The sequence below is a fragment of the Lissotriton helveticus genome, chromosome 4_2, assembly GCF_964261635.1.
Source record: "Lissotriton helveticus chromosome 4_2, aLisHel1.1, whole genome shotgun sequence".
NCBI lineage: Eukaryota > Metazoa > Chordata > Amphibia > Caudata > Salamandridae > Lissotriton > Lissotriton helveticus.
In genome coordinates, this window is record NC_136064.1 from 85,419,660 (window position 1) to 85,442,408 (window position 22,749).

Consider the following 22,749-nt stretch of genomic DNA (forward strand, 5'->3'; position numbering starts at 1 on the left):
GACTCCGCCGGAGACCAGAGGCCTCTGATCTCCGCCTCTCCCATGTGGCCTCCCCAGCCCTGGAGGGAGGCATCCGTCACAACCACGTGCTCCGGGTGGGGTAGGGAGAGGGATCTGCCACTGACCCAATCGCGGTCCGTGAGCCACCACTGCAACTGTCTCGCAGTGCCCTCCAAGTTCAACACATGATCGGACAGGTTGCCCTGATGCTGGGCCCACTGAAACTTCAGGTCCCACTGCAGAGCCCGCATCCGCCACCGGGCGTGATGCACCAGAAGGATGCAGGAGGCCATCAGCCCCAGAATCCGCAGCGTCAACCTGACTGAGACTCGGGATAAAGGCTGAAAGATCGGAATCAGAGCCTGAATATCCCGAACCCGCTGTTCGGGAGGATAAACCCGAAACTGCGCCGAGTCTAGAACCGCTCCGATGAAGAGGAGCTTCTGGGAGGGACACAGGTGCGACTTCGGCACATTGATGGAGAACCCCATTAAGTGCAGGAGGTCGGCCATAGTCTGGAGGTGGCTGACGACTGTCTGGGGCGAGCCCGCCTTCAACAACCAGTCGTCGAGGTAGGGGAAGACTGGTAACCCTAACCTGCGCAGATGAGCTGCGACCACCGCCATCACCTTCGTGAACACCCGTGGGGCGCTTGTAAGGCCAAAGGGGAGCACGAAAAACTGAAAGTGCTCGTGGCCTACCGTGAACCCCAGGTAACGCCGGTGGGCCGGCAGGACGGGGATGTGAAAGTAAGCGTCCTGCAAGTCCAACACTACCATCCAGTCTCCGGGGTCCAGGGCAGCTAAGACCTGAGCCAAAGTCAGCATCTTGAACTTCTCCTTCCGGAGGAAGCGTTGACGTTCCGTAGGTCCAAGATAGGGCATAGGCCTCCTTTGCCCTTCTTGGGTACCAGAAAGTATTGGGAATAACAACCACACCCTACTTCTGGCCCAGGAATGCGCTCGATGGCCCACTTGGCCAAGAGGGCGTGACTTCCTCTTGCAGAAGTTGCAAGTGAACCCCCGACACGCGGTGGAATTGCGGTGGCATGGCTGGAGGGGACACCTCGAAGGGGGGGGAGTAGCCCCTTCCGACGATTTGCAGCACCCACCTGTCCGACGTGACATTGCGGCAGTGGAGGAGGTAATGGCGAACCCTGCCACCCACTGGCGTCACATGGGCCTGAAAACACGGACTAGGAAGGTTTTGAGGCAGGTGCTGCGGAGGGAGGTGTGGACTGTCCTCGCCGTTGTCCTCGACCGCCGCTATGGCGGATTCCATGGCCGCCACCGCGCTGTTGAACATTCTGTGGTGCGTGGCTAGTAGATCGTGTGGGGCGCCCCTTCCGTGGCCACGAAAGGAGCGAAAGGCACCCGATTGATGGTGTGTGGCCGAGAGGCCCAAGGACTTGGCTGTAGCCCTGGAGTCCTTAAAACACTCAAGCGCATGGTCTGCCTTGTCGCCAAAGAGGCGACGGCCATCGAACGGCATGTTCAGAAGAGTGGACTGGACATCGGCCGAAAAGTTGGCGGTCCTCAACCAGGCGTGGTGGCGAACCGCCACCGTCGTTGCCATCGCCCTGCCCAGTGAGTCCGTGGTATCCAGCCCACACCGGATGGAATATCGCGCTGCATCTCGACCCTCCGCAAGGGCTTAGGCGAGTTTAGCCCGGACATTGTGGCAGCACGTCCGCGACCGTGTCCCACAGGTGTGGGTGTAGCGGCCCAATAAGCATGCGGTATTGACAGACCGCAGTTCCAAACTCAGGGACGAGAACACCTTCTTCCCGAACTGTTCGTACCTCTTGGAATCGCGATCGGGCGGGGCCGACGGGAATACGGTCTGGGAAGTAGAGGCCTGGATGACCAGACTCTCGGGGGTGGGATGGGTGGACAAAAAGCAAGGGTCGCCCGGAGCCGGGCGGTAGCGTCTGGCCACGTTCCTATCCATAGGCGGACCTGTGGCGGGCTTGGACCACGTGCCCACCAGAACGTCACATAAGGCCTCATTAAACGGCAGCAGAGGCTCACTGGAGCTTGCCTGTGGTTTAAGGACCTCAGTGAGGAGGTTAGTCCTCAAGGCCGCGACGGGGAGCTCAAGGTTTAAGGCCTTGGCCGCCCTCGTCAACACTACACTGTAAGCAGCCCCTCCTCCGTAGCCACGGTGCGAGGGGAGACAAATCCAGTGTCTGGCGAAGTGTCAATACCACTGGCCTCCCCAAGCTCATATGCCCAGTCCTCTTGAGACTTCTGATAGCTCTGATCAAAGTGGAGCACCTGGCCCTTCCAACAGAGCTCCTTTTTTATCCAGAGGCCAATCCGATCCCCCCAAGAGGGGAAAACCCAAGCCAGCCCCACGAGGCCCCTATCCGTCAGGCGAAAGGAATACCAGACGCCAACACTACCAATGGTAGATCAGCATTTTGCCACTTGTACTAACACAATGCCTATTCCAGCAGATTCAGCTAACCCCATGCCATTACCCATTTTTAACCTCACACTTCAACCCCTTTCCAATACTGAATTGTCGTTACTAACCAAGGGCCTCTCATTTGTCCCGACGGTACGTCCCAACTATCTGGATGTCCAGACAGAGTTACTAAGATTTTTTAGGAAATTGAGATTACATGCTTTCTTCCTACTCCATCCTAAACCAGTACTCATGCCAAACACTCCATTTCGACCTCCTTCAACTTTCTCACCAGTGGGCAACATGGTGCCTCCTGAGATATTGACCTTTGAGAAATTGGTCCTACAGGATCTCTCCAATTTAGAGAAGCAGCATACCTTCATTCCTTATAACATAACCTTGGAAGAGAAAAAAGCACTTCTTAGCCTCAAGTCAAACCCTGACTTAATTATTAAGTCTGCGGATAAAGGCGGCGGAATTGTATTACAAAACCTTGACACGTACAAAGCGGAAGTCCTTCGACAATTGAGCAATCCCTCACACTATGTTAAACTCCAGAGGAACCCAATAGTTGAGATCCAAAATTTAATACGGTTGGTTACTAAGGAAGGCCTAGATTCAGGCTTCTTAAATAAAAAGGAATATCTTTTCCTCAATGCCAGATCCCCACGCACCCCGGTTATTTACACGCTACCGAAGGTGCACAAGAATGTAGAACATCCTCCCGGCAGACCCATCGTCTCTGGCTGTGGGTCAGTCCTATAGCCTTTGGGACTTTTTGTGGACTATTTTATTAAAGATTTCGTGCCAGCTACCCAATGTTACATACGTGACAGTACCCATATGATCAATATGATAGAGGAACATCCTTTTGACCCCACGTCCAATGTGCTTTGCACTCTGGACGTGGAGTCATTATATACAAATATTCCCCAAAATGACTCTATGTTAGTCATTGAAAAAGTTCTCAACAACCGTCCAAGACCGCATTTCATACCTACACTTTTCATTCTTCAGCTTTTGGAAATCTGTCTTTCAAAGAATTATTTTTTGTTTGATGGCCAGTACTATGGCCAGATCAAAGGTACATCCATGGGGGCTGTTTTTGCTCCGAACCTGGCAGTGTTGTACATGGATAACCTTGAATGTGGGCGTATATTGACCCCGTCTAACCCTTTCCATAGTGGCATTGCCCTATGGAAAAGGTATATTGACGATATCTTCATGATTTGGAATGATAGTGAGGATCTACTACCCCCTTTTCTACACTGGCTCAACTCTAATTGCAGCGGCCTTACTTACACCCTTACTACTAGTCGTACCAACATTCCCTTCTTAGATCTAAACATACAGGAGAAAGAAGGTGTCCTCATCACTAGCCTCTATAGGAAACCTACTGAGCGCAATACCTTACTGTGTTACAAGAGTAATCATCCAAGAGCGCTCCGTGACTCTTTACCCTTTTCACAATTTCTAAGGCTTAGAAGAAATTGTTATCTAAAAGAAGATTACTTCAGAGAGGCTCATCTACTCAGTGCTAAACTTAGCGCCCGCGGCTACCCCCGCAGATTGATAAAAACTTCGTCAAAAAGAGCGTGGTTTTGTCCGAGGGAAGTTCTGTTGGAATCTAAACCAAAAAAGCCACAGAACCGTTTGGTGTGTGTTACAACCTTCTCTCCAATATCTAATTCCCTCACTAAGAGCATTAAAAAACACTGGCCTGTGCTGAATGCTGACCAATTACAACAGAAAAACCCATGTTTGCCTTTAAGAAGGCCAAGAATTTAAAAGATCATTTGGTGCGGGCAGCACTACCCGCCCCTGCAGAAATGACCACAATTGATACACTATGGGGCCTGCCAAGACTCACTGGACATGTTAGATGTGGTAACTGTTCCATGTGTGAAAGCACTATAGAAGGCAAAGAGTTTATTTACAGAGATATGAAATATGAACGTAGAGAATTCTCAAACTGTAATAGCTCAAATGCGATCTATGCTATTTTCTGCCCCTGCTCTATGATTTATATTGGACAAACAACACAAAAGGCACGAACAAGGATGTGCCAACATCGGAGCAGGATACGCTGTAGAACCGCGAATGCTCCCCTCGTACAGCATTTCACTGAACAGGCCCACACAGAAATGGATTTCAAATGGACCATCATTTGCCTGGTCAAACCCCCCAGCCGTGGCGGCAACCTGCAACAACTTCTGAATAAGGAGGAACTGCGATGGATTCTGAAGACTAAAAGTCTTCACACTGGGCTCAATCGGACTGAGGATTGGACCTCTCTGATATAACAATCTGACTTTATAATTGCAAACTGTTTCTTTTTACTGATTTTAACTGACGCCTTTAAATACAACTGTATTTTTCCTCCTCAGGGTGCACTTGTAAAAAAATGGAAAAAATGTAAAAAATGTGTTATAAATTCATTAATTATGATGGGATGGTGTTACTGTATGTCTAGAGTGAGCTGTATCCACCGGCATGTAATTCCCCGTCCTTTACTCGGAGAATAATTAGTGCACTTTTAGTTCGCCTTACTGTTTTTAATATCACAACCTTCCTTATGGGTCTTGTTCCCATTTCAAAATGGCCGACAACCTTTTGGTGCACACCGGTTGGCTCTCATTCCCCACGTGACTCCCCTGCTTACTACATCGCGTCGCGCCTTGTAAATGGTGCTCTTTTCCCATTCCAAAATGGCCGACAGCCTTTGGCGTACACCGATTGGCTCTCACCCCCCACGTGACTCCCCTGCCCACTACATCGCGTCTTGCTTTGCAAAGGCTCACCGCGCAGATTCCCCGTGCCAGCAAGAACCCCCATTGTGGCCTTGCAAGCTGTATTACCAGGTGAGATCCGTCCCGGTCATTCTGTGTATTTTCCATTTATTCGGCTAAATAGATCACTGGCACTCACGCCGCCCGTTTATTTTCCCCAGACCCGGATACCGAGAGCATCGCATTTCGGGTAAGCCAGCCCCTTGTAACTCGTATTATCCACGCTACCCTTTAACTTTAATTACAATTTCGTCCCCTCCTTTCACAGACCCCTTTACCGAGGGCACTCTCAAAGGTAGGATTTTTTCCTTGTAGACCTGCATTTTTGGGAAGTATTTTGCGCCACTTCACCGAATCTTTTTCTCCCCATTAGATCTATTATGTTTCTTTGCTCCTAAGCAAATTAAAAATAACAAGTACAAGAAATCTTCTCTAATTGAGTGCTACACAATTGGTAAGCCACTCCACTTCCCCACAATGTCACATTTCGTTGCCGTTTCACTCCACACGTGTTTATTCATTGCACTTTGGCATGCACTAGCCATAGTCACTTCCATGCACTGTTGATACGCGGCGCCACTAGCCTTGCTCCTCCCGTTGTTTCCACTGCCTGTACTTAGCATGTACTTAGCATGTACTACACCCCGTTGCCGGCTGCACTATGGCATGGTATGAGTCATGCAATCTATGCACGCAGTCTTGACAATGTTCTAATGACATGTCTTTATTCTTTTATGTCTCCTTTCTTTTCCCATGGTATGGCATATGTACATTCCTACTAGTGATATATTTGCAAATGTGTAATTTCAAGGCAATTACCCTCTGTCCTGAGGATGAACCTTTATTAATTATGGTTCGAAACGTCGTCGACACATTACACTAAATGCATAAATTGTTTTATACTTTTTTCTTGCATATGTGTATGCTTTAGATTGTCTGGTTTATGATTTATCCTAATCAGATGTCCTGCTATTGCCTGCTATTTTGTATGTTGTATGTCTTCTCAGTGTGTTAGTCGGACACCGGCCGGTGTCACGCTTTTATCACACTCAGTGTTCTATTGTTTTAGAATTACCTTTGTATCAGGGAAATAAATTGTCCGGCTGGACATTTCCCCTAATAATATATTTCCATTTGGTCTATATTTATTTCTTCTTTTTATTGTTTTTTGCTCTAAGGACCCTTGTTCTTTATAATACAGTCCTCTTGAGACTGGCACTCCAGTGCCAGAGGGTCCTCAGACCCCTCCCAATCACCCTCGTCACCCATCTCCTGTAGAACAGGGTCAACAGACGGGCCTCCTCATGGAAATAAAAATCTCCAAAGGCCGTCGGAAGCGGCGCCCAGCAGCGCCGCTCCGGCACCAGAGTCGGACCGAGGGGAACATTGGGGACGGCGTCCACAGGGGGCGCCGGGGGCGACACCCTCGGGGCCGGCACCAGTGAGGTCGTGAGGTCGACCGGCAACGACCCGGATCCGGAAGCGGATCCGGTGAGGTCCTGCGGCGCCGGGACCGAAGTCGCCGGCGGCACCGGGGCCGAAGCACTCAACTGCGTCGGGGCCGGAGCACCCGACCCGCTAGGGCCTCCAGCCGGGGCCGTTGGGCCCGGAGGCGCCACGCGGCCCGGCTGAGAAGGGCCTCATGGCCATGAGGTACCGCTTGACCTCCTCCGGCGTTGCGCCCTGCCCAGGGACCCGAAGGTGTGGGGCAGGCGGCGACGCCTGCGACTCAGTCGGAGCCGCGCGGGTGGTGTCACCCGAACCCCCGGCCGCATCGTGCGAGCGTCGGGGTGGGTCGGAGGAACGATGATGCCTCTCCGACCTCTCGTGCCTCTTACCTGAGGACTTGGATTCCGACGACCGATGTCCACTCCCGGAGCTGCGAGGACTCCGACCCCGCGACCGGATCTTCAATCTCCCGCGGGACCGGGACCTGGAGCGGCGCGGGACCGACTGCCGGAGCTCGAGCCGCTTGCGGGACCGCTCCCGCCTAGCCTTCAACGTCAGGGCCTGGCAGTCGGAGCAGGTGCGGTCGTCGTGGTCGAGGCCTAAACACTTCAGGCACCGGCGATGGGGGTCGGTAACCGACATCAGTCGGTCGCACTTGGAACAGGGTTTAAACCCGGGCATCCCTACCGGCACCGTCGGAGTCGAAGACTCGAAAAGAGCAATGATCAAAAGATCAAAAAAGTTTAGTCAAAAAATGACTAAGGGGTAGAGCTTCTCCGTATCTGCACTAGCTGGCGCGGAAAAAAGAAGAACTGACGTCAGCGCGCATGGGCGGCGTCTAAGTACTCCGACGACGTAATTCCGGCGCTAACAACGCCGACGACGGACGTGGAGCCGCGGACGACGCCTGCCGGCACGCAGGGGTATTGCTACACAAAAATATTCCGGATCCAGTCTGACGCCTGGGGATATTCTAAGGTAAGGAATCTATCACTAACGTGTCTCTTTCAGATCACAGTGGATCAGCTGTGGTTATCAGACTTCAGCTGGGAGAGCGTTCAAACACAGACAGCAGGGCTCAGATCCTCTCTGTATCAGGAGAGCATTCAAACACAGACAGCGGGGCTCAGCGCCTCTCTTCTCTGTATCCGGGAGAGCGTTCAAACACAGACAGCGGTGCTCAGCTCCTCTCTTCTCTGTATCTGGGAAAGCGTTCAAACATAGACAGCAGGGCTCAGCTCTTCTCTGCGTCAGGGAGAGCGTTCAAACACAGACAGCTGGGCTAGGCTCCTCTCTGTATCAGGGAGAGCGTTCAAACAAAGGCAGCTGGGCTCAGCTCCTCTCTGTGTCAGGGAGATGAAGAACCGGGTTATTTAAGACCCGACGGCGCCAGGGGCACGCCCAAAGTCTTCGGGTATCACCTGTCTTAGAACACAGAGACACGGGACTCTTCTTGGTGGCGTCAAAGATCAAATTTATTGGGTGCAGCCAGTAACAGAAGTCCTAGAAGTCAACACGGTATGAGTTCTCAGGAGACTGCTCAATTTTACAAAGCAAATCATCCCTTTTTATGCCAAAAATCACATTCCAGACAAATACCTTACATTTACAAACTGTCCAATCACATGTATCCACACCAAAAGTATCGCATGACGGTAAAACCCACTTTTCAGTTACCCGGCCCATGATCAATCATTGGTCAAACCCAACATTCTTCTTAAGACAGGTCGAACGAACCCATAATTAAAAAAAAAGGCACATCCCCATCGTAAACAGACCATAAAGAAAGGAGCAGAAACAGGTGTGAGTAGGATAAGGCATATTTGTGTGCAATAAAAGTTTTATGATGTCCTGTGCTCTGATCCTTAATCTTGATCAGCTAAAGGGCAGGAACTGGTTTAACAAGGTCAGCTTCAGGCAACAGGGTCAGTTCACTCAGGTCAAACAGGAGTCAGCACGAACTGGAGGTACATGTACTTAAAGGACTTGTTCAGCCACAGTCATCGGCCTATGTGAGGGCAACCACAAAATGGCTGCCATACACAAAATTGAACCCAAGGGTTCAGAACGAAATCCCTAAATACGTAGTGAATTCATCAGTCTAACATGACGAAAACACACATACTTGCAGCACTAACTAGTTACGGTTCGCTAATATCAAATTCATAACGAAACCATGACCTTTATGGAACAGGTTCAGAATTCTCGGAACCTCAGACCCTCCTTTTGCCCTTACATAGGCAATAACCTAAACTCACGTCAATCTGAATCCAGGTCTATATTCATCAGATCATCAAGATGTTGCTGGAGCATAATCCTATTACTTAGTACCTCTCTTGGGACAGGTCTCCTTGCACATGTAGTAGCACAGACGCCACATATAGCAGGAGCGCACTGCACACAAAGACAGAACAGAAAAAGAATCGCTAAAGCCATCCCAATGATCATCAGAATCTTCCATCCCCAGGTCGATAACAGTTCCCAAAACCATCCAATCAACGACCAATCTCCTTTGTCCACATGTATAGACTTGGAGATCTTATGTAACCTGGAAATGGCCTCGTAAACTGTCGGAGCATTATCTGGGATAAAAACGCAGCAACTCGATTGGATCACTTTACATACTCCACCTCGATCTGCGAGTATGACGTCTAAAACCATACGATTTTGTAACGTCATAAGGCGATCCGCTTGAAGCTCAGCTGTCAGATTACTAAGGGCACCAGCAGTTTCGTTTATGGTGGATTCAACCACTCTCGTCAATTGTCGTAAACCTCTACTGTTAGCCCTAGGTCCCCAAAACGGTAAGAAACCCTTAAAGAAGTCTCCCACTTCTTGTCCAGCAGTATCTTCCTGATTGAAGACACCTCTAACAACTCTCGTCTTGTGGTAATCTGAAGCAACAGTATACGTAGGAGGCAACAAGTATCCAACATAACACGTTCCCGAAAAATCAGGGGGCAACCATGTATATGCTCTGTTGTAACAAACAAAATATGTGCCCTTAGCTGCCAAAAACGGCGGGGAAGATTGAGACGTAAAAACGTACGTCTGAGTACAAACACTCTTCCCCAGCTCAGCTTTCGGATTTTTGCCAATACCTTGCAGAAAAAATTGACCTCGGTGGGGTACGACCCAAATCGGAGGTGACCTCTTTTGGTTCTGCCTTTCACTCAGACTAACACTGTAACCAGTCGTGTTCCATCCAACATAAGCCGCTAACTCTTCCTTAGGAATTGTCCTATACGTGTCGATATCTCTGCTCATATTCATAACTCCCTTCACCAAAGCTTGATTACTTAAGTTATCCCTCATGGAATGTAGAGGATAAACTTCCAGGGCGTAAATGAACATAGTCTGAAAAGCCCATATCGACCCATTCTGACTAAACGGTAAAATCAGATAAGGAACAACTCTACCTGTAGTATGTGGCATAAGACCACACACCCAGCAATTAGTAATGTTCACTACCAACTGATGCTGGTGTAGTAGCTGTATGAATGTGTTATGTACAAATTCTGACCTTCTAATCTGCTCGTGTTCAGGTAGGACATGAAAAGAATGCACAGAAGTAGCAGTAGAAAAAGACATAGGCTGGGAGGTGGGTGCAGAAGTCAATTGGGTAGCGAAAACAATCCCACCCGCCAATGCTAACGTCATGCTTAAAAACATTAGGACACATGTTATCAGAAAACATTTGCTGTACATTAATTTACACAGTTTCATATTAGAGTTCTTTCTCTCAGCAGCTCTCTCTGTCCCAGGAAACTCCATCCTCTAACCGTGCTGTTCGCGGCAGTTGGTTCTTCCGTGCTAAGGAATGCGTCTGTCAGTCCAGGGAACACCCTGAAACCAACCAGAACCGTCGACCTTGTGTCTATGGCCTGCAATCCCAAGTCTTTATACCGCGACCCTACAGCTGAGCTCGGATGGCAGCTCGAAAAAGAAAAATAGGCCAAAACAGTTTCTTGGATGAGAGAGTGCAGTTCTCCAAAAGCAAAAGGAGGAAAAAAATTAAACTTTAATTGTCAATTGTTTCTCGGTCGTAAATTATAACGGCCTTTACCAGGCACTGTGTGATCACGAAACAAAAGTTCAGGCTCAGTAGTGTCTAATCTTTGAGACACAGGCACAGCTTCTTGAAGGACATCGTCATTTTCTTTATCGGAGCCTCTCCACACCAACTCAGCGTCGCTAAATGGTGCAAACTTCGGCACCCTTTCAGTCTCTGAATCTGCAATACCTTCACGGACTCACTGGTAGTACGGCAGAGGCAACGGTGCCCTCTTACAATGTACGCCGTGGATCCAGTTCTTTTTCCCGAAAACTTTCACTGAGGTCCTTGTGGACAGGAGCACTTGGTGGGGGCCGCTCCAGCGGGGCTGCTCATTTTTGGTCCGCTGAAAATTCCTCACTAGGACCCAGTCACCGGGATTGATGGTGTGACCTGGATCCACAGATGCTGGTGGCAAGTTATCATGAACCTGTTGATGCAAGACACGCAATTTAGCAGTCAAATCATACAAATAGTCCACCAACACAGGATATTCGATGTCACTAAACTTCACCGGCCTCGGTACTCCCCACACATTCGCCGGACGCCAAAAACAATTTCATAGGGACTAAGGCCAATCCGGGAATGCACTGTAGTTCTAGTTGACAAAAGTGCCAACGGCAAATCATCTGGCCATTGGAGACCAGAACTCGCCTGAATTTTGGCTAACTTTAGCTTCAAAGTGCCATTGTAACATTCCACTAGTCCAGCTGATTGGGGGTGATTTGCAGTGCAGCATGGAACTTCTGACGAATTCCCAACCCTTCACACACTCTCTTCATCACCTTCCCCACGAACTCACTTCCATTATCACTCCACACCATCCTTGGCAACCCAAACCTCGGGAAATATTCTTTGAGCAAGACTCTAGCTGTGGACAAGGCCGTATTGTCTTTTAGGGGGTATGCCTCTACCCATCTAGAAAAGGCACAAACAACTACAAGGACGTATTTCAGGTTGTTACACCTCTCCATGTGGATAAAATCCAATTGCAGAAACTCAAATGGATACGTCGGAGGTGCAAAATGACCAGCTGGAGTTGGAGTTCCCTTGCCAGGATTATACATCAAACACATGTGAAAAACAAGGGCCCCCTGAATAGAAATAACGATTCCTAGGACAGGGAAATAAACAAGTGTGTAAAACTTCCTAGGCAATCATAAACAAGGAAACTAATGCAAGGAGGGACGGACAACTAAATAAATGCATATACATACATGTATTATTTATTTCTCAGAAAACATATTTTATACACAAAATTTAAAAAAGACAATTCATAAATCACAATAACAAAATAGATTATTAAAAACAATAATAAAGCATCAACATAGAAATAGATCAACAATTAATAATAAAACCAAAGGTGGCAAGTTTATGTATTTCGACGCGCGTTTCGGCGTGCAAGACAACGCCTTCTTCAGGAGCCACACAATTTTCTGCAATGTAACAGAAAAACATATTATAACAACCCTATTTATTGTTTATTATCATTATAACCATCAGTAAGTGCATTTCTATTTTAATCAAAAAAGTTTGTCCTCCACTCCCTAGCTATTAGACCCTATTGGTACAACAAGAGATTATATAAAAACAACACAATCATTAACAGCATGATTAGCTTAAAAACGACATGATAAAAACCAGCTGTTGATACATAACCACTTCTTACAAAGAAGTTATTCAGGACCAATCATTTACACAATAAGAACAAAGATTCGTAAATTCATCATACTAGACCTAGCATATATATGCAAATGTCTATGTCCTATTACGCTAGATAACACATTCCTTATTATATCAAAAACCAAATACACAGAATACATGCAATTGGACTTACTAAAATCAGGGACAGGGTATAATTGTCTTCGTGCCTTTACTTGATATGGCTACGATTTCTAACGTGCACCGCAGAATTTTCCAAAGGGGTAGGGTCTTTCTTACATCAGTGGTAAGGTTACCTATTTATTCAGGGGTAAGGAGTACCAATGAGAAAAATACAGGACATATTCTGGGGTCTCTATTATTTAGAGGTAAACTAACTAGAGAGGGCCTGAATTTTCTCACCTTTTTAGTAAACATTTCCAAAATTCTTTGGTTGAAAACGTCTGGCTGATAATACAAGGTGCAACGCGATAAGCAGAGAATTAAAAAACAATAGTTTCATCTGTGTTGAAAAGGAAAGACACGATAAGACTAGTTAAGGTTCAATACATGAAAGTGCATACTGCAAGCACATGTCTTATTATCCAGTGGAGCCTCTATATACAAATTTACACTCACCAAAAGATTATTTTTTGACGGAGTGATCTTTAAAACCTTTTCAAAACGGGTGCGTGTTTCTTCCTTATTTGTGATTGCTCGTGGCTCTGACAGGGTAATGTCGAGCTATGAGTCTGCAGGGAAAGGATAAATAAACCAAGCCACCCAGAAATTAAATAAAGCGGTGAGTTTAGCGTCATTTTCACTCGACTTTGCCGTTTGAGATGGCTTCACAATGAGTGTAAAATAAACAAAGCCGCAAATAGGCTAGTTTCAATACAACCGCTTACCAGTGAAAACGCATAGATTTTAATTCTATCCGGCGTCCAGCGTCCGGCATGTGATGATTTAAAACCTTTGGAAGTAACCCGGTAAAAGTGGTTCACAGTTCCAAGAAGAATGCGTCTTGCTTTTTTTCCTTCTCTATATTTACTCGTTGCTCAAAACAGGATAATGTCGAGCTATGAGTCTGTAGAGAAAGGGAACATAAGCCGAGCCGCCCCAGAGGTTAATTAGAGCAGTGAAAATGAGGACGTTATCACTCAGCTCTACCGCATGCAGTGATTTCACAACGAGAAAAATGAACCCGCAGTGAAAATAGTTCACACGATTAGGCTTACCAGCAGAGTTTAACGTGCATGGAGTCTACTTCCATCTAGCGTCCGGCGTCCGGCGTCCGGTGTAAAAATGACTAACCCTGCCTAAACCGGAAAAGTTAAAATAACATCCGGCATTGACCACGTGTCTGCCCAGGTGGAATTTTTAAAGGGGTAATGCCGGTTTAAGACTGAACACGAAAAAGGGAAAATCAGTCGTTTTGAATAGAAACCCAAATTTGGCATTCTAATTCCAGATAGTAAACTGCACATAACACATAATGTATTCGTTATATTGCTTAAGTAGCCCTAATAGATACAGGGATCAATAAACGGCCATATTAAGGGAAATCCTGGCCCATTACTTAATTTAGTGGCGTCATGCCACTAAACGTGAACCAAGAACCAAATATATAAAAGGGGTAATTTGTTTAAGTAAACAAACCAAAAATGGATAACAGTTTTTAAAAGGGGCAGACAACTAGAAAATAATGAATTTCTCAAAAAATCGCGTTTTCCCATGGGATTTCAGAATTTAATCCCTTTTCAAAAGTGTTAAAAACAAAAATCCAATAAACTTCGCGCTTTTTGCGGATAGCACAACCACCTTTGTCATTTGGAACTCTGATTGTCTCTAGGAAGCGCCACTGGAATTCGTCGGGTTTATGTTTGTGTTCCAAGTAGTGCTTCACTAGAGGCGCCAAAACCTTGCCGGTTTTGATCGCGGATCTATGCTCTGTCAGTCGGACTTGAACTGATCTCGAGGTTTCACCAACGTAGCCTAACCCACAGGGGCATAGAATAAAATATATGACATTAGTGGTTTTGCAATTCCACATGCCACAGGCTTTTGTTGAGAAACCATTATGTACATAATTCTCACCTCTTAAGATGTTAGTACATGACTTACAAGAAGAGCAAGGTACTGTTCCACGAACAGGCAGGTTATTTAACAAAGACGGTTGTCCAAGGGCAACATTATTTGCACTATTGTTAATTCTTGAACGGACGATTAGATCTTTGATGTTCTTGTTTCTTTTATGAGCAAACAGCGGTTTGGCCAAGGTGTCTTTGGATGTAGGATTACAGTTTAAAATGTGCCAGTTGCTATTAATGATTTGTTTGACACGGTCATTTACAGTGGAATGTTTGATGACACAGACAAGCTGGTCAGTTTTTTTCATTTCCCTATTCTCAAGCAGAGCATTACGGTCATAAAACCTAGCTCGTTTATAGGGACTTCTTACCAATCTATGAGGATATCCTCGCTCTAAGAATTTCTTCCTCATTTCAGATGCTTGGATATCAAAATCATGAAGATTGGTGCAATTCCTGCGTACACGCAGGAATTGGGAGAACGGAATACTATCGCGTTGACTCCTGGGATGAAAACTAGTAAAGTCAAGCAATGTATTACGGGCAGTCGGTTTTACAAACAGATCTACTATTAGTTTATTGTCCTCGTTTTTTATCAATAGATCCAAAATTCCACTTGATCATTATCGTATTTGGCAGTAAACTTGAGGTTAATATCTGCCATGTTGATCCATTCAAGAAATTCTAAAAGTGAGTCCTTCCCATTGGTCCAGATAAAAAAGATGTCATCAATGTATCTGGACCAATGGGAAATGGACTCAAAGAATGGTGCTATCTCATTATCAACAAATTTGTCTTCAAATGCCGACATGTAAATGTTAGCAATTGATGGTGCGACAGAAGCACCCATACTTACTCCTCGGATCTGACGATAGACAGAATCTCCAAACTCAAAAATATTTTCAGTAAGTACGATATACAAACAGTCAATGAGAAATTTTTTTGGGCAGCTTATGTTATGTTTATCAATAAACCAATCTGTTGCTATTATAGCCTCTTTAAGAGGGATGTTACTATATAAGGACTCAATGTCCATGGTGACTAAAAAATCTCTACCGTTCACAAAGTCTAGATGTTCAACTCTAGAGATCATGTGGCCAGTATCTTTAATATACGACTTGATCTTAGGTATATGTGGTCTTAAAACATGATCTACAAACTTAGAGAGTGGCTCTGTTGATGTTCCTATCGTAGACACAATAGGTCTATATGGGGGGTCCAGGACGCTCTTATGTACCTTGGGTAACCCATAGATACATGCCGTTTTCCCTTTGTTGTAGTTAAGGAAATCATGTTCCTTTAAGGTGATATCTCCATTTGAAAGAGCCTCACTAGTAAGTTGTCGGATTTTTTTGTTGATCATGTTGGAAGGGTTGAAGGATATTTCCTGATAGGTAGTATTATCATTTAACATAGACTTCATTTTTAGTTTATAATTGTCAGAATCAATAACAACGATTCCTCCTCCTTTATCACAAGCTTTTATAACCAAATTGGTATTACTAGCTAGCGAATTTAAGGCAAGAGATTCATCTTTATTAAGATTATAGATCGGTTTAGGTACATATTTTAAAGTCCTATCTAATTTTTGAAGTACCACCAACTCAAATACAGCAACTTCGGGACCGACCTGCTCTAAGGAGGGGCTGAAAGTGGAGGGCAATGATACTGTTTTATTAATATCTGGGTCATTATTATTGCTAACATTTATTTGGAAAAACTTTTTGAGTCGAATTTTCCTAAAGAAGGAGATAACATCTTGATATAATTCAAAAATGTTTACGTGCGCATGAGGCACGAACGATAGTCCCTTTGAAAGTACAGATTCACTAAAAGTGTCTAGGGTAGTTGTAGATAGATTGAATATAGGAATTATGTTCCTTGTCCCCAGTATTGGCGACTTCGAGTCTCCCTGATTACATGGGGTTCTTGTTGATGTTGCTGATGTTGTTGGTAATTCTGGAAGTTGCCTCTGTTCTGCCCTTGAAACCTCACTCTCGGTCTGCCTCTGCGAGGCCCCCTGTTGGATAAAAAAGGTCTCTGGGGTCGGGAGCCAGAATAGGAATTCGATGCTCCGTCTGATTCATAGTAGTGATTCGGATTCTCTCCCTCAGAGTCCAACGTATCCGAAAAATTATTCACTCTTTGGGAAGCATTCCTACTGTCATCTACATAGTGATTTTGTTTGTAGAATTCTTTCCCTAAATAGGGGTAGGCTATCTCATCAGAATAGAATCTTTTATCCTTGAAGAGTTTATCTGTTTTACGTTTATTCAGATAATTATAAAACGATTCTAGCTCTCTATTACACTCTTCTATTTTTTTCATAGCTTCTTCTACCCCTTTAATTTCTTTAAGTTTACTTTCTAATTCATCAATTTCATTTTTAATTTCTGCTGCCAGTTCTTTTGCAGTTTCCACAATCAAGATCATCAGATCACGGGAGCATCTGCTCGCAATCATGCTCCATTTTTCAAGGAACGGTCTGTGATGTACAAACAGGCCTGGTATGTTACGAACTCTTAGCCCCATGGGGATAACCCCTGATCTTAAATAGGCCAACATAAACTCTCCGTGTGCTTCCATACGGATTAGTTTTTTCTTAAGATCTGTTAATTTCCTACTTTCATCGTTACCCTTATCACTAGAGTTGGTATTGCTAAATGAGGCAGAGGTGCCCACTAGGAGGGCAAATTCCGCATCAGTGAACCCAAAAGTTTTTAAATTGGACATAGTTAGGAAAATTTAAATGACTACAAATTGGAATTATGGGGAACCAGCAATAACCATAATTCACAAACAAAAAAATAAATTTCCAAATAAAAAAGAGAAACACCCTACACAGACAAGCTGTGGGTAAACATATGTGAAAAACAAGGGCCCCCTGAATAGAAATAACGATTCCTAGGACAGGGAAATAAACAAGTGTGTAAAACTTCCTAGGCAATCATAAACAAGGAAACTAATGCAAGGAGGGACGGACAACTAAATAAATGCATATACATACATGTATTATTTATTTCTCAGAAAACATATTTTATACACAAAATTTAAAAAAGACAATTCATAAATCACAATAACAAAATAGATTATTAAAAACAATAATAAAGCATCAACATAGAAATAGATCAACAATTAATAATAAAACCAAAGGTGGCAAGTTTATGTATTTCGACGCGCGTTTCGGCGTGCAAGACAACGCCTTCTTCAGGAGCCACACAATTTTCTGCAATGTAACAGAAAAACATATTATAACAACCCTATTTATTGTTTATTATCATTATAACCATCAGTAAGTGCATTTCTATTTTAATCAAAAAAGTTTGTCCTCCACTCCCTAGCTATTAGACCCTATTGGTACAACAAGAGATTATATAAAAACAACACAATCATTAACAGCATGATTAGCTTAAAAACGACATGATAAAAACCAGCTGTTGATACATAACCACTTCTTACAAAGTTGGTCCTGAATAACTTCTTTGTAAGAAGTGGTTATGTATCAACATCTGGTTTTTATCATGTCGTTTTTAAGCTAATCATGCTGTTAATGATTGTGTTGTTTTTATATAATCTCTTGTTGTACCAATAGGGTCTAATAGCTAGGGAGTGGAGGACAAACTTTTTTGATTAAAATAGAAATGCACTTACTGATGGTTATAATGATAATAAACAATAAATAGGGTTGTTATAATATGTTTTTCTGTTACATTGCAGAAAATTGTGTGGCTCCTGAAGAAGGCGTTGTCTTGCACGCCGAAACGCGCGTCGAAATACATAAACTTGCCACCTTTGGTTTTATTATTAATTGTTGATCTATTTCTATGTTGATGCTTTATTATTGTTTTTAATAATCTATTTTGTTATTGTGATTTATGAATTGTCTTTTTTAAATTTTGTGTATAAAATATGTTTTCTGAGAAATAAATAATACATGTATGTATATGCATTTATTTAGTTGTCCGTCCCTCCTTGCATTAGTTTCCTTGTTTATGATTGCCTAGGAAGTTTTACACACTTGTTTATTTCCCTGTCCTAGGAATCGTTATTTCTATTCAGGGGGCCCTTGTTTTTCACATATGTTTACCCACAGCTTGTCTGTGTAGGGTGTTTCTCTTTTTTATTTGGAAATTTATTTTTTTGTTTGTGAATTATGGTTATTGCTGGTTCCCCATAATTCCAATTTGTAGTCATTTAAATTTTCCTAACTATGTCCAATTTAAAAACTTTTGGGTTCACTGATGCGGAATTTGCCCTCCTAGTGGGCACCTCTGCCTCATTTAGCAATACCAACTCTAGTGATAAGGGTAACGATGAAAGTAGGAAATTAACAGATCTTAAGAAAAAACTAATCCGTATGGAAGCACACGGAGAGTTTATGTTGGCCTATTTAAGATCAGGGGTTATCCCCATGGGGCTAAGAGTTCGTAACATACCAGGCCTGTTTGTACATCACAGACCGTTCCTTGAAAAATGGAGCATGATTGCGAGCAGATGCTCCCGTGATCTGATGATCTTGATTGTGGAAACTGCAAAAGAACTGGCAGCAGAAATTAAAAATGAAATTGATGAATTAGAAAGTAAACTTAAAGAAATTAAAGGGGTAGAAGAAGCTATGAAAAAAATAGAAGAGTGTAATAGAGAGCTAGAATCGTTTTATAATTATCTGAATAAACGTAAAACAGATAAACTCTTCAAGGATAAAAGATTCTATTCTGATGAGATAGCCTACCCCTATTTAGGGAAAGAATTCTACAAACAAAATCACTATGTAGATGACAGTAGGAATGCTCCCCAAAGAGTGAATAATTTTTCGGATACGTCGGACTCTGAGGGAGAGAATCCGAATCACTACTATGAATCAGACGGAGCATCGAATTCCTATTCTGGCTCCCGACCCCAGAGACCTTTTTTATCCAACAGGGGGCCTCGCAGAGGCAGACCGAGAGTGAGGTTTCAAGGGCAGAACAGAGGCAACTTCCAGAATTACCAACAACATCAGCAACATCAACAAGAACCCCATGTAATCAGGGAGACTCGAAGTCGCCAATACTGGGGACAAGGAACATAATTCCTATATTCAATCTATCTACAACTACCCTAGACACTTTTAGTGAATCTGTACTTTCAAAGGGACTATCGTTCGTGCCTCATGCGCACGTAAACATTTTTGAATTATATCAAGATGTTATGTCCTTCTTTAGGAAAATTCGACTCAAAAAGTGTTTCCAAATAAATGTTAGCAATAATAATGACCCAGATATTAATAAAACAGTATCATTGCCCTCCACTTTCAGCCCCTCCTTAGAGCAGGTCGGTCCCGAAGTTGCTGCATTTGAGTTGGTGGTACTTCAAAAATTAGATAGGACTTTAAAATATGTACCTAAACCGATCTATAATCTTAATAAAGATGAATCTCTTGCCTTAAATTCGCTAGCTAGTAATACCAATTTGGTTATAAAAGCTTGTGATAAAGGAGGAGGAATCGTTGTTATTGATTCTGACAATTATAAACTAAAAATGAAGTCTATGTTAAATGATAATACTACCTATCAGGAAATATCCTTCAACCCTTCCAACATGATCAACAAAAAAATCCGACAACTTACTAGTGAGGCTCTTTCAAATGGAGATATCACCTTAAAGGAACATGATTTCCTTAACTACAACAAAGGGAAAACGGCATGTATCTATGGGTTACCCAAGGTACATAAGAGCGTCCTGGACCCCCCATATAGACCTATTGTGTCTACGATAGGAACATCAACAGAGCCACTCTCTAAGTTTGTAGATCATGTTTTAAGACCACATATACCTAAGATCAAGTCGTATATTAAAGATACTGGCCACATGATCTCTAGAGTTGAACATCTAGACTTTGTGAACGGTAGAGATTTTTTAGTCACCATGGACATTGAGTCCTTATATAGTAACATCCCTCTTAAAGAGGCTATAATAGCAACAGATTGGTTTATTGATAAACATAACATAAGCTGCCCAAAAAAATTTCTCATTGACTGTTTGTATATCGTACTTACTGAAAATATTTTTGAGTTTGGAGATTCTGTCTATCGTCAGATCCGAGGAGTAAGTATGGGTGCTTCTGTCGCACCATCAATTGCTAACATTTACATGTCGGCATTTGAAGACAAATTTGTTGATAATGAGATAGCACCATTCTTTGAGTCCATTTCCCATTGGTCCAGATACATTGATGACATCTTTTTTATCTGGACCAATGGGAAGGACTCACTTTTAGAATTTCTTGAATGGATCAACATGGCAGATATTAACCTCAAGTTTACTGCCAAATACGATAATGATCAAGTGGAATTTTTGGATCTATTGATAAAAAACGAGGACAATAAACTAATAGTAGATCTGTTTGTAAAACCGACTGCCCGTAATACATTGCTTGACTTTACTAGTTTTCATCCCAGGAGTCAACGCGATAGTATTCCGTTCTCCCAATTCCTGCGTGTACGCAGGAATTGCACCAATCTTCATGATTTTGATATCCAAGCATCTGAAATGAGGAAGAAATTCTTAGAGCGAGGATATCCTCATAGATTGGTAAGAAGTTCCTATAAACGAGCTAGGTTTTATGACCGTAATGCTCTGCTTGAGAATAGGGAAATGAAAAAAACTGACCAGCTTGTCTGTGTCATCAAACATTCCACTCTAAATGACCGTGTCAAACAAATCATTAATAGCAACTGGCACATTTTAAACTGTAATCCTACATCCAAAGACACCTTGGCCAAACCGCTGTTTGCTCATAAAAGAAACAAGAACATCAAAGATCTAATCGTCCGTTCAAGAATTAACAATAGTGCAAATAATGTTGCCCTTGGACAACGGTCTTTGTTAAATAACCTGCCTGTTCGTGGAACAGTACCTTGCTCTTCTTGTAATTCATGTACTAACATCTTAAGAGGTGAGAATTATGTACATAATGGTTTCTCAACAAAAGCCTGTGGCATGTGGAATTGCAAAACCACTAATGTCATATATTTTATTCTATGCCCCTGTGGGTTAGGCTACGTTGGTGAAACCTCGAGATCAGTTCAAGTCCGACTGACAGAGCATAGATCCGCGATCAAAACCTGCAAGGTTTTGGCGCCTCTAGTGAAGCACTACTTGGAACACAAACATAAACCCGACGAATTCCAGTGGCGCATCCTAGAGAAAATCAGAGTTCCAAATGACAAAGGTGGTTGTGCTATCCGCAAAAAGCGCGAAGTTTATTGGATTTTTGTTTTTAACACTTTTGCAAAGGGATTAAATTCTGAAATCCCATGGGAAAACGCGATTTTTTGAGAAATTCATTATTTTCTAGTTGTCTGCCCCTTTTAAAAACTGTTATCCATTTTTGGTTTGTTTACTTAAACAAATTACCCCTTTTATATATTTGGTTCTTGGTTCACGTTTAGCGGCATGACGCCACTAAATTAAGTAACGGGCCAGGATTTCCCTTAATATGGCCGTTTATTGATCCCTGTATCTATTAGGGCTACTTAAGCAATATAACGCATACATTATGTGTTATGTGCAGTTTACTATCTGGAATTAGAATGCCAAATTTGGGTTTCTATTCAAAACGACTGATTTTCCCTTTTTCGTGTTCAGTCTTAAACCGGCATTACCCCTTTAAAAATTCCACCTGGGCAGACACGTGGTCAATGCCGGATGTTATTTTAACTTTTCCGGTTTAGGCAGGGTTAGTCATTTTTACACCGGACGCCGGACGCTAGATGGAAGTAGACTCCATGCACGTTAAACTCTGCTGGTAAGCCTAATCCTGTGAACTATTTTCACTGCGGGTTAATTTTTCTCGTTGTGAAATCACTGCATGCGGTAGAGCTGAGTGATAACGTCCTCATTTTCACTGCTCTAATTAACCTCTGGGGCGGCTCGGCTTATGTTCCCTTTCTCTACAGACTCATAGCTCGACATTATCCTGTTTTGAGCAACGAGTAAATATAGAGAAGGAAAAAAAGCAAGACGCATTCTTCTTGGAACTGTGAACCACTTTTACCGGGTTACTTCCAAAGGTTTTAAATCATCACATGCCGGACGCTGGACGCCGGATAGAATTAAAATCTATGCGTTTTCACTGGTAAGCGGTTGTATTGAAACTAGCCTATTTGCGGCTTTGTTTATTTTACACTCGTTGTGAAGCCATCTCAAACGGCAAAGTCGAGTGAAAATGACGCTAAACTCACCGCTTTATTTAATTTCTGGGTGGCTTGGTTTATTTATCCTTTCCCTGCAGACTCATAGCTCGACATTACCCTGTCAGAGCCACGAGCAATCA